General features: G+C 39.7%; 1 protein-coding gene across 7 annotated transcripts in view; it reads left to right on the top strand.

Moving 5' to 3' along the window:
* The window catches only part of LOC109399758 (FMRFamide receptor), a 728,822-nt gene that overhangs the window by 51,460 nt on the left and 664,099 nt on the right, over window positions 1-13,263 (top strand). For all 7 annotated transcript variants that reach the window (XR_009999269.1, XM_062859894.1, XM_062859892.1 and 4 more), the window contains one exon: window positions 6,652-7,506. The gene's annotated coding sequence lies outside the window, so the exon portion shown is untranslated. The remainder of the gene's footprint in view (window positions 1-6,651; window positions 7,507-13,263) is intronic.

The following is a 13,263-nucleotide window of genomic DNA, read 5'->3' as shown; positions in this document are numbered from 1 at the left end:
CCGTCGGAAGGGAAAAGAAATTCCTCCCGGAGTTTTTACAGGAATGATTCCAAGAATTCCTCCAGAGGTTCCTGCATGCATTCCTCCTGAGATTCCTCTAGGAATTCTTTCAAGGATTTCTTCAGGAATCCTCCCGGATGTCCTCCAATGATTCCTGCAGAAATTCCTCCAGAAATTCCTCTGGAAATTTATCCAGAAATTATCACAGGTATTCCTCCAGGCATTTCTCCAGAGACTCCTCCAGGAATTCCACCAAGATTTATCCCAGATATTTCTTCAGAAATTCCGTCCTGGAGTTATTTCACGGATTCCTCCAGAAATTCCACCAGGAATTCCTTCAGGGATTCCTCTAAGGATTTTTCCGTGAGATTCCTCCAGTAATTCCTTCAGAAATTCTTCCAAGAATTCCTCCAAGAATTCCTCCTGGAATTCCTCCAGAAATTCCTCTGGGAATTCTTCTAGAAATTTATCTTGGAATTTCATCAGAAATTTCTCTAATGCTCCAGTCATTACTCCAGGAACTTCTCCAGGGATGCCTCCTTCAGAAATTTCTCCATTAACTTCTTCAGGGATTCCACCAGGAATTTGTCCATAAAATTCTCCAGGATTCCCTCCACAAATACATCTAGGAATTGCTGAGAAAATTTGCTTATGATTTCACAAGAAAAATGTGTCTACGATGCTTTGTTCTTGAGTAATGATTTTTCAAAGTAGGTATTGTCTGTGGAAAATGTTTGTTTTGCACTGGAGTTTTCCGGAAAATTAGGCGACCCTGATTTTTTTCAATTTAGTATTTGTTCCTATATATTATAGATCCCTATCTATGAAAAAAATTTCATCAACCTTCAGAACCTTCGTACCAATTTGTACGATAATTAAAAAAAATCCCCCAATGCTCCAGGCATTAGTCCACGAACTTTTCCAGGGATTCCGCATGGAATTTGTCCAGAAGGTTCTCCAGGATTTCCTCCAGAAATACATCTAGGAATTCCTCCTGTGATTTCTTGAAGAATTCCTTCAGGGATTCCTCCAGGAATGCGTCCAGAATTTCCTCCAAGGATTCATCTACATTTTTTTTCTAGTAATTTCTTTTTTTTTCTTCAGCTTGATGACATGAGCCATGATTTGACGCGCAAGAATGGTGAGATTTTCGTTCACGTAGATGCGCTTATTGATGCTGAATCCAAGGTTGCGACCATTCATTTGCAAAGATTTACATTCATTTGATATTATCTCAGTTCGGAAGCATGCTATCGAAAAACAATGTATGGATGAATTTAACCTTGTAGTTTTATCTGAAAGTTTGCCGAATAACATTGGGGTCGCAAACGTATACCAAAGTCGTGAGCGAGCTGTGAAGGCAACTCTCAACGCGGTGAATGTAAATTTCATTCACGCTGTGGAAAGTTGCCTTCACAGCTCGTTCACGACTTTGGTATGCGTGTACGACCCCAATGTTATTCGGCAAACTTTCAGATAAAACTACAAGGTTAAATTCATCCATACATTGTTTTTCGATAGCATGCTTCTGAACTGAGATAATAGCAAATGAATGTAAATTTTTGCAAATGAATGGTCGCAACCTTGGCTGAATCCAAGATGATTCAGTGACAAATTTCGCGAAGACAGATACCTTTGATAGAAGTCATCACGAACATTCTTAAACGCGAATTGTAGCACTATAGGCGGAGAAGCTCCGGCTTCAATAGGGAGACGAGCCAACCGTTTGGTGTGAATAAGTGGCAAGTTCTGTTCAGTGTAGCCAAGCGCCGATGAAACCTTGCTGATGTAGTCGACCAAGTCCTCATTAGGTTTGTAGGGAACGCCAGACAGTAGCAAGTCGTTCGTCCTCATCGAAGCCAGTATTCGTTCCTCATTCATAAGTACGTTAGGACGAATAACATTAACTGATTCCGTTAACCGTAGCACCTCGTTCGAACAGTCTTGCTTGAATTTTTTGTACATCCTCACGCAGATCTGCTATTTCGTTCCTCAAATCACACTTACTCTGCTCGATCCTGGAGTTCGTCTTGTTGAACATCTGCTGCATCCGAGAAAGCAGATCGTCCAAGCTTTCCACATGATCATCCGAAGAATCCAGATCTTCCTTCGACCGCTTACAGGGATTAGATTTTGTTTCGCTCGTTAAAGGTGCAAGGTTGTTTGTTTTGGTTTTACCCATTGTGTATCAGTGAACACTTGTTTTGCTTAGCAAGGTAGGTGAGCGGAATGAACTTTTTGTGAGTGCCTTTATAAGCTATTTTACGAGACGTGCTACCGATGGGCCGCTCATTGTTATTGTTTACATTTGATGTTTTTGTTTTCGCGAAAAGTAGCATAACATGTGATGAGCGCCAATCAGATTTTTGCTGACAGAAATGTTTTGATTTCTAATGTGGCATGTATCAATCCCCCGAAGTGCATGATATCACTAGCAGATAAAAAAACCTCCCCACGGTCTACGGATATTGATTATAGTGGGCGGATTGACGCATTTTTGCAGATGAATGAACCCCGTTTATTTGATGGGCCTGTGTCACATGTTATGCTAGCGAAAATGTAAATAAATGGGCCCAGCGGTTGGACTTCAAAACTGGAAAACATTCAAAAAACAGCTGATTTGAAACGTCTCATAAAATGCCTTATGACTGGATGTTCGGCATAGATATGACGTAACAAGCAATAGCGAGATTGGAAGTGAAATGCAGGGAAAAAATATGGAATAACTTCGCAGCCTGCCAATCAGTCAGGTGGATTCCATAAATCACTGAATCCGCATCCTCCGATGAGACGTCGAACCGAAGTTGGTGAACGAAAAATGCACAGTTCAGGCGAAGAAGTCAAATTTAGCCACTACCAACTATCTCACTCACAATTTCCAGCTCATCCCTTCAGAAATATTTAGGTTTTGTGATTTTTTTAATAGTCTCCTCAATTATATTTGACTTGAAAATGCTGCTTTGGTATGTCCCTCACTTTAGACCAGCAAATAGCAGAGTTAGCTTTTTCATCCTTGTTAACCCTCTAATACCCAAATTTTTGATTTTGATCTAAATGTCATTTTTCGTCATCTAAAATCGACTTAAACATGTTTTGGAAGATGATTCTTTTCAATTCTCGATTTCGTGAATTTCAGTTTTTGATTTTTCTAATTTTTATTTTTGAACATCCCCACACTTTTATATTTTTCCTGGAAGCCAATTTGGGGAACGGATTTTTTGAGATGAAAACATTTTGAGATTTTATGATTATTGTTAAATTATTATTATTTTAATTTTTTTTCACAGCAAATTTTATTTTCCGTGTAATTTTAAGGAAAATAATTTAGAATGTATTCGATTCCATTAAACTATTAAACAAGGATAGAATGCTTTGGGAAAAATTTAAAATATGTTAATTGTAGCGATTCAATACAAAATAAACAATGACTTCTAAAAAGTGACTAAAACATCAATTTTTCAATGATTTAAAAAAAATGTAAATACGCTTTAAAATACACCAAAAACCATTTTGAGATATACAGAACATTCCTAAATATCAGCCATAAATATAAAAACCAGATTGATCCACCTAGTGGTGATAGTGCCTTTCTCGTCGAATATGTACTCATGAACTTTTCGTCGACGTTAGCCAAAATGTTCCTGAATCCTGAAAACACTTCATATAGAAAAGCAACAATTTTAACAAAGCCATCATCGATTTTCGAAACTTATTGATGATACATATTCCGATGTTATGTTCAACAGCAAAACAGATCTTGTACCGACTTTTCGAACCCTCTAAGCAGAAAACCCTCTTCGAATGAGTTTAATCAGTTTCGTACCTTTTAACTACGAAACTGCAGAAAATGTAAAGTTTCTATTCAAATTTCAATCGCAATAAGAAAAGTGAGGGCTCAACCAGCCGCACCCAAATTGTGAGCAGTAATTTTAGAAGCATAAGGAGATTGAAGATTGAAAAACTGTATAAGGTGTTGATGCGATTAAATTATAATTTTTCCATAAAACGTTGATCCATCCTACTATACATTTACACCGCAGGAATCTGAAATGGTGTGATTTGAAGAGATTGCTTTGGTCACGATTTTGTTCTCTTGCATATATAATCTTATAATCTTACTATCAAAAAGCCACAATTTGATTTATCGCTTTGACATTTATTTTGTTCACCTTTATAATTCCGCTATTTGATGTGCAGCTTGCATGGGTTTTGTTCAATTTTGCGTTAGACCACTTCCGGCGGGACACCTGCAACCGATTCCGGTTGTTTCAAATATGGTCTGAGACTATGTTTTTGTCAACTGTTCAACGGGTTACCTGAAAAGCCGAAATTTAATGTGATCTGAGGCTATTTTCTTGCTAACCGTTCGGCAAATTTTTGAAAAAGCCGCGATTTTATGTATCGCATGCGTGATTTTGGTTCACTTCTATTAAATCACTTCCGATGGAACACCCGCAACCGATTCCGAAATATTATTATAAGTTCTAGATGTGGCCTGAGATTGTTTTTTTGTTGACCGTTCATCAGATTATCAAAAACGCCGCTATGGTTTAGTTCCCTTCTATATTCTACCACTTCCGACGCGTTACTCGTCTTGTCATCAGTTCTGGAACACTACCGGTTCTCCCAAAGATGGTCTGAGATTATTTGTTGATTAACCGTTTATCTTGTTACTGAATAAGTCATTGATATGTCGCAAGTATTGGTTCTCTTTTACATTTGACCATTTCTGGTGGGACACCCGTAATCGGTTCTGTAACACACTGATATTGCTTGCGTCTATTTTCTTGCAACTGTTAATCATGTTACCTAAAAAGCCGTGATTTGAGCTATTGCATGCATGGGTTTGGTGTCACTTCCGGCCCGGAACCGGTTGCGGAACTCTACCGATAGCCTCTTAAATAGTCTGAGCCTATTTGCTTGCTAAAGTTTATTAGGTTATCAAAAAAGCCATGGGTTTGGTTCAATTTTATATTTAGCCGCTTTCGGAGGGAAACCCGGAACTTGTTTCGGCCCTACTGACAGTCCATAATGTGGTTTTAGCCTACTTCCTCAATAACCGGTCATCATGTTGTCGAAAAAGCCGTGATTTGATGTGCCGTATGCAAAAGTTTTGTCAACTTTTATATACGGCCATTTCCGGCGGAACACCCGGAACCGGTTCCGAAGCACTACCGGTTCAGATATGGTCTGAGACTGTTTTCTTGCTAACTGCTCATCAGGTTATCGAAAATGCCGCAGTTTGATGTGTCGCATGCATGGATTTGGTTCACTTTTATATACGGCCACTTCCGGCGCGACATCCGGAACCGGTTCCGGAACACAACCGGTTCAGATATGGTCTGAGACTGTTTTCTTGCTAACTGTCCATCAGGTTATCGAAAATGCCGCAGTTTGATGTGTCGCATGCATGGATTTGGTTCACTTTTATATGTGGCCTCTTCCGGCGGGACACCCGGAACCGGTTTCGGAACACTACCGGTTCAGATATGGTCTGAGACTGTTTTCTTGCTAACTGCTCATCAGGTTATCGAAAATTAAGCAGTTTGATGTGTCGCATGCATGGATTTGGTTCACTTTTATATTTGGCCACTTCCGGCGGGACACCCGGAACCGTTTCCGGAACACTACCGGCTTAGATATGGTCTGAGACTGTTTTCTTGCTAACTGTTCATTAGGTTCAGGCTTGGAAAGCGTCAATGTCAACACGAGTCGTCACGTGATTTTTACAGAAATGCCTCTCTCAATGTCATTGAATCGAGAGACGATGACCAAAAGAGTCTAACAATATTCGCTCATTTGTTGGTCATGACGGAGCGTGACATGGTTGTTAACAAGGCATCTACCAGCACATAGATGGATTTTGTTATTGTTTAAATCTTTCAAATCATAAATACATGCCTCATCTATCTATTAAATACATCGACTAGCCTAAATTTGCTTGGATCACGAGAAAATTTTAATTTCAAAACAATATGGAAGTTTTCGTCATGACGCTTGATTATTGCGAAATGACATGACGAAGAGCGCGAGTGCTCGTTTCATTTTGTGACGATGAAAAGGCCTACTTGTTCATCGTCATGGGATGGTCACGACCAATAACAGGACTGATTAGGTTATTCAAAATGCCGCAGTTTGATGTGTCGCATGTATGTGTTTGTTACATTTTTATGTATGGCCCCTTCCAAGGGTACTGGTCCGGAACACGTAAATGGCCATAACTCCGGAACGGCTGAACCGATCCGAACCATTTTCAATAGGATACAATGGGACCATATTCCGCGTCGAATGAACCGTCGGTCATTAAAATCGGTTGAGGTTAACTGCCAAAAAGGGATGTGAGTTTTTTTGTACACATACACACATACACACACACAAATACACACACACACAGACATCACCTCAATTTGTCGAGCTGAGTTGATTGGTATATGTGACTTGACTCTCCGGGCCTTCTATCAAAAATTCGTTTTTGGAGTGAACATATAGCCTTTCCAGTACACTTAGTGTACGAGAAAGGCAAAAAAATGATTTTCCACGAAACAAATATTACAAAAATGCTCAAACTATACCCCGTCTAAAGGCGGGATTGGGTATTAGAGGGTTAAGCAATTTTTTAATCAATTGCATTTTTTTTTCAAAATTTTTCAGAAACCAACGTGCCCAAATCGTTGAATCCAGCCTTCTTCATCCAACCAAATTGAGAAGTACTGCTACATCCGCCATCCTAGAAATCGCCGGCAAAATGACGTTGAAAACCGGAGGGCTTCGCCTTTCGGCGTTTGTTGAAAGTGAAGGTGAATTGGGAAATTAAGCAAAATAATGCAAATACCAGCCCATCAGCGATAGAGGCATCGCACCAAAAAGAAAACGAAGCCAAAGTGATATCTACAGCAGAACAGTGCGAATTATTTCAAGATCAACCGGTATCGGTCGAGCCCGAGACCTCGGGAGAGGGCAATCAAGTGTATCGTCTCGACGAGTTTTATTATCGTTGGTTGTTTTCTGAGTGATGCTGGTGAGGTTGATATCCGAAAAATAAAAGTGTCCCTCGGTGTGCTTTGAATATGATGCTTGATGCGACGAAGATGTTTTGCTGTTGGGTTTGGCCCATTTTGTAACGAGTTCCGAATTGGTGTGAAATTATTGTCTATTTTTATCCTCCCCGCTTTTGCCCACTAGTCAGTGGAGTGGAAGCCACTACCGTTCGTTGCGAGAGGGTGGGAAATTGTCAGTGAATTTTTTATGTGAAGTGAGGGCAGTACGAAGAAGAGTACAAAAATAATTTAATAATATCGTATCAGCTCGGCGGCCATCGTCATCTTGGACAAGGGAGGGAAAAGCGAAGGAGCCGAAGCATCCGAATTGTGCCAGGAAAAAAAAACGCTGCTACGAGAAAATTTCCTACTTGTATTTGGACGGCGGTGAAGCTGTGGGATGTGGCGGTCCGAAGTGAGCTGTTTGATGTTGGTGGATGAAAACGAGCAACGACCATGATGACCAACGGTTGGTATATCTTGATTTTTTGTGCGTCTTTTCAAGGTTGTCCATATGTTTCTGTTTCAATTTCCGAGGAAAACATGGTCGTAAAATGGTCCGCGGGAACGGAATCGGAAGTTGGTGGTGGATATTTTTTCGCCGAATTGTGTAAAGGTGACTGGCATCTGCCTGGTTTCGGTGCGGAAAGGACAGACACAGTATTTTCTTTAATTAAATATTGCTGTGATAGACTCATGAGACGGAGAAATGAAAGTACCCAAATATAGGTATTTGTCACCCAACTCCCGAGTTCCGTGCGGGAAGTCATATTTGAGTATATAGCATAGTACCTAAATTTGAGTACCTGCACCGAACTGCTATAGTGGGTAAATTTTACTTAAAATTGGGTTTTGACTTTGGCACCTACTCACGATTTCAAGGGCACAAATTTATTCGTAAACAAAACCAGCGCACCTGATCTTCTTATTTTAAGCTTATTACGAGTGAGCAAGAACAGAATAATGAAATGCACTGTTGCGTGAAGCTTGCTTCTTGAGATTTGTGCGTTTGAAGTTTTGATGCACTGTTGAAGCGGGATTTCAAGACGTTTGTCCTTAAACAATCGTCGAACTTTTTTTTGAGTAATTTTTACTCAAGTTGGAGTTCCCGTTTAACAATTCAAATGATGAGTAAAATTTACTTAGTGGTTAGTTCGAAATTCACCTGATTATTCAGTTCGTCGTGTTTACACAACTTTGAGTTCAAAAATACCTATTTTTAGGTTTCTCGTTTTCTCCGTGATCTGCAGATCTCTTTTTACGTACACGGAGAAACGAAAGTACACAAATGTGAGTTCATTCCATCCAACTTCGAGGTTGCGTACGGGAAGCCAATTTTGAGTTGATGGAGTCGATGTTGAGGTAGGTAGTTTGCATCTAGGCCAAAGTACCTAGAGTCTTTTTACTCAACAGTCAGTTAAAATTACTCAACTTTCGGTACTATGTCACTTACTCAATTTTGGCTTCCCGCATCGAACTCTCAAAGTTGGGTTGTTATGCTATTCACTCTATGACAACAATAAGGAGAGCGAATGACAGAGGATACAAAGAAGAACTCAAAAGTGAGTTTAAAAATACTCAAATTTGGGTTATCTTGTTTTTCAGTGTACATACATTTAGTTGCAGATGACAATTAGGCTAACACATAATCAACAATACGCCACAATACTCTGTTTGTGACAACTCTCCGTCACGTCCGATGCCCACCAGATCACGATCTACCTAGTAACACCTACCAAGTAACAATTCCATGCCTTATTGGTTATGTTTGTTGCCTTTCTCGTACACTGTGTACTGGAAAGGCTATATGTTCACTCCAAAAATGACTTTTTGATAGGAGGCCCGGATGGTCGAGTCACATATACCAATCAACTCAGCTCGACGAATCGAGGTGATGTCTGTGTGTGTGTATGTGTGTGTGTATGTGTGTGTGTATGTATGTGTGTATGTGTGTATGTGTGTATGTGTACAAAAAACTCACATCACTTTTTGGCAGTAAACCTCAACCGATTTTAATGACCGACGGTTCATTCGACGCGGAATCTGGTCCCATTGTTTCCTATTGAAAATGGTTCGGATCGGTCCAACCGTTCCGGAGTTATGGCCATTTAGGTGTTCCGGACCGGTACCCCAGGAAGGGGCCGGATATGAAAACGCTTCTAACCCATGCATGCGACACATCAAACTACGGCATTTTCGATAACTTGATGAATGGTAAGCAGGAATATGGTCTCACACCATATCTGAACCGGTAGTGTCCCGGAACCGGCTCCGAGTGCCCCGCTGGAAGTGGCCAAACATAAAAGCGAACTAAACCCATGCATGCGACATATCAAACCGTGGCTTTTAAAAAAAAACAGATGAACGGTAAGCAAGACAATAGTCTCAGACCATATCTGAACCGTTTGTGTTTCGGAACCGGTTCCAGTGTCCCGTCGGATGTGGCCAAGTATAAAAATTACCCAAACCTATGCATGCGACGTATCAAATAGTGGCTTTTTTGATACCCTGATGAACAGTAAGCAGGAAAATATTCTCAAAACATATCGGAACCAGTAGTGATCCGGAACCGGTTTCAGGTGTTCCGCCGGAAGTGGCCAAATATAAAAATGAACTAAATACATGCATCCGACATATCAAACCGCGTCTTTTTCGATATCCTTGTGAACAGTAAGCAGGAAAATATTCTCAGAACATATCTGAACCAGTAGTAATTCAAAACCAGTACCGGGTGTCCCGCCGGAAATGGCCAAATAAGAAATTGAACCAAACCCGTACATGCAACACATCAAATCGCGGCTTTTTGGATAACCTGATGAACGGTTAGCAAGAAAATTGGCTCAGGCAACATCAGAAACTACTGGTACTGTTCCGGAATCGATTCCGGGTGCCCCGCCGAAAGCAACCAAATATTGAAGTGAACCAAACCTATGCATGCGACACATCAAATCCTTGATTTAGCAAAAAAAAAGTTTCCGACAATATTTGGGACAACCGATACTGTTCCGCAACCGACTACGGGTGTTCCGCCGGAAGTGGTCAAATGTAAAGGAGAACCAAAACCATTAATGTGACACATAAAATTACTTTTAATACTATTAGTGAGCCGAAACCGGTTCCAGGTGGCCCGCCGGAAGTGGTCAAATGTAGAACGAAACCAAATGCACGCACGCATCACATTAAATAATGGCTTCTTCGATAACGCGAAAAACGGTCAGCAAGAAAATAGGTCACATTTAAGACTACCAGTAGTATTCCGGAATGTGTTTTGAGTGTCTCGCCGGAACTGACGAAATGCAAAAATGAACCACACTAGGGGCGGGACAACTCTAATACTAATTAGCGATATTAGCAGTATTAGGAAACATTAATCTCAGATCCTAACCCAATTTAAACAAAGTAAGCCATGTCTATTGTTCTGAATGGTATTCAAAATCAAATCAACAAAAAGAAAACAATCCAAAATATGACCGTGGCGTTTTCATTGAATTAATGCTGAATGAATAAATACTCCTACGCCAGAGAAACAATACACAAGTTTACAAAATAAAACGAAAGTCGTGAACTTCTGTCAACGACCAAAATTTTTGAAGCACAATTTAGTGCTGATTTCGAAACCGACCTTCAAAAAAATTAAAGTAGAACAGTTTTTGAGTTTTACCTCAATATCGAGTTTTGTAACTTTTCAAAATATGTAATTTACTAAAATTCAAATATATTGCGTTTTGTTCAACCAATTTTAAATCTTTTTCCATAAATTAAAAGCTGAATACAATACCATTCGATCATCTGAATACAGGTTTTGCGTCAGATTGATGAAATTTAAGATATTGGCGATTTTTGGGGACGATCTTCTTAAATTTTAGCAAAATTCCCAAAATTTTTTGGAGAAATGTATTTTTTTCAATAAGAGAAAACCAACTTAAAAATTCTTTCTCGACGTTTATTTGACATATCATATGTAGGCGAGTTACAGTAAAAATTTCAGCTCAATCGGAGCATTGATTACGAAGAATGAGATGTTTGAAGTGAGCAACTTTGCTTAAAAATAGAACAAAAATCGATTTCAAATCATCAACGTTGTATGGGAAGTCGAAAAATTTTCCGCTCTACTGTAATTTTTTTCCTTCGCGTTTTCGAATTCAGGGCATGATTCTACACCAAAAATGATCATTAGCTTACCGAGTTCAAAAATGCTGTAAACTAGTGATATCAGCAGAATATTTCTCTTTTATCGTGCTTGAGGTGGTGGACAACTGTGAACTGCAGTGATATTGTCTGTACGTACTCACATCACTAAAAAGTTTAGGTAGTTGTCTTACTTGTCCTGAGTGTTCTAACTGTAGATCTCATACAATACTGAGATCGCTCCAATGTGGAGATCACACCACCGGAAATTATTAGATGTTTGATTAGCTTAGCGTTCTACTATTGACTAGAATCTGTAGAGGTATTATAGTTCAAAAACGCCTCAGGGATATTAAACTAAACAGCTTTATGAGCAAATAAAAACGCTCCGTCGTACGTTCAAGGGAAGCGTGAATGATAAAGTCAGTTTCACAATCCAGTTTTTTTATATTGATGAGTTTATATTGATTTGACATCGAAGTTTTGCAACCAACAGCAGTAGAAGTTTTTCTTCGAGTAATTTAAATAAGTCATTTCATTCACAGACATGAGCTTTCAATAGCTACATCCTCGATGATCTATGTTGGAGCTCAGATTATCCTCCGCAGCTAAAATAATGAAGTGAAATTAAAGAACTGAATCGAACAAATTATAGAAAAGTCGCAGACATATCGTACTTGTACTCACGCCTTCTTGACAGTTAATTGATGAATGAAAAGTCATGACATACTATCCAAAAAATGAGTCGGCTGACGGTGAAGATTAGGACATTAATATTTATTAGGCAATTAGAGTCGGTATTAGACGCTGTCCCGCCCCTAGGAACCACACTAATGCATACGGTACAACAATTCGCGACTTTTTAGGAAAACTGATTCGCAATTGAGGTCTCCGGTTAGCCTAGTGGTTAAGGATCGCTAATCCGGAGACGGCGGGTTCGATTCCTGTTCCGGTCTGGAAAGTTTTCTCGACTTCCTGGGCATAGTGTGTCATTGTACTTGCCTCACAATATAAAAATTCATGCAATGGCAGGCAAAGAAAGCCCTTCAATTAATAACTAAAGAGGCAGGCCAAGTCCCAGTGGGGTCGTCGTGCCATAAAGAAGAAGAAGAAGAAGATTCACAATTGGCATGGAACTAGTCTGAGACCACATCAGGCACAATCGGTACAATCCTGGAACTGGTTCTGGGTGTCCTGCCGGAAGTGGTATAATGAGAAATTGAACCAAACCCATACGTGTGGTACCATAAAACTACGCTGATTCGACAATGATTGCTGTCAAATTACCGGGGTAAACTTTTAATTCGACAAACTAACTCTATTTTAGTTTTTGTTCAGATTTTCGGATTCGTTTTTGAACACAAAGCCTACAGATATTGTGGTAGTATGAATTGAAAGCTTGTTTATTTTATGATTGTTGGCTTCCGAAGTTCACTGTGGTTGATTACTAAATGGATCGGGTGTCGGATAGCACAAAATTTGAACTTCCGGAAGTAGCAGCTGCACGAGGAGCCGCTTCGGGTGTGAGTAACAGCACAATATCGGATCATTCGTGCATGGGACACGCTTGTATGAAAAAAATAAATCCTCGCTCCAGTCGTATTTTTGGATTCCAGTTTGGTCCCATATGAACTGTACAAAATTTCAGAGCAATCGGTGAAACTATAATAATCGAACAACGCTTCTTCTATAAACATAATTTGTGAACTATTCCTTCGAAGACCGCTATATCACTGTGACATTTGATCATTTTTTTAATTCGACAAATGTCGAATGAGCGAGGTACGAATTAAAAAGAGTCATATTAAAAAGTGATTAATACGGGGGGTTTGACAGTACATCAAATAGCAGCTTTTTCGATAACACTATGATCGATTCGTAAGACCATATTTTAGACAACCAGTAGTGTCCCGAAACCGGTTCTGGGTGTCCCACTGGAAGTGGTCAAACGTAAAAGTGATCCTTACCCATGCATGCGATACGTGAAATCGTGTTTTTTTAAGTAACCTAATAAACATTAGCAATGAAATGGTCTCAGACTATACTTGAGACACTCGGTAGTGCCCCGGAATCAGTTTCGGGTGTCCCACCGAAATTA

Source organism: Aedes albopictus, chromosome 3, assembly GCF_035046485.1.
Source record: "Aedes albopictus strain Foshan chromosome 3, AalbF5, whole genome shotgun sequence".
NCBI lineage: Eukaryota > Metazoa > Arthropoda > Insecta > Diptera > Culicidae > Aedes > Aedes albopictus.
The sequence above is the reverse complement of the archived record's forward strand: the minus strand, read 5'-3'. Positions and strand labels throughout refer to the sequence as shown.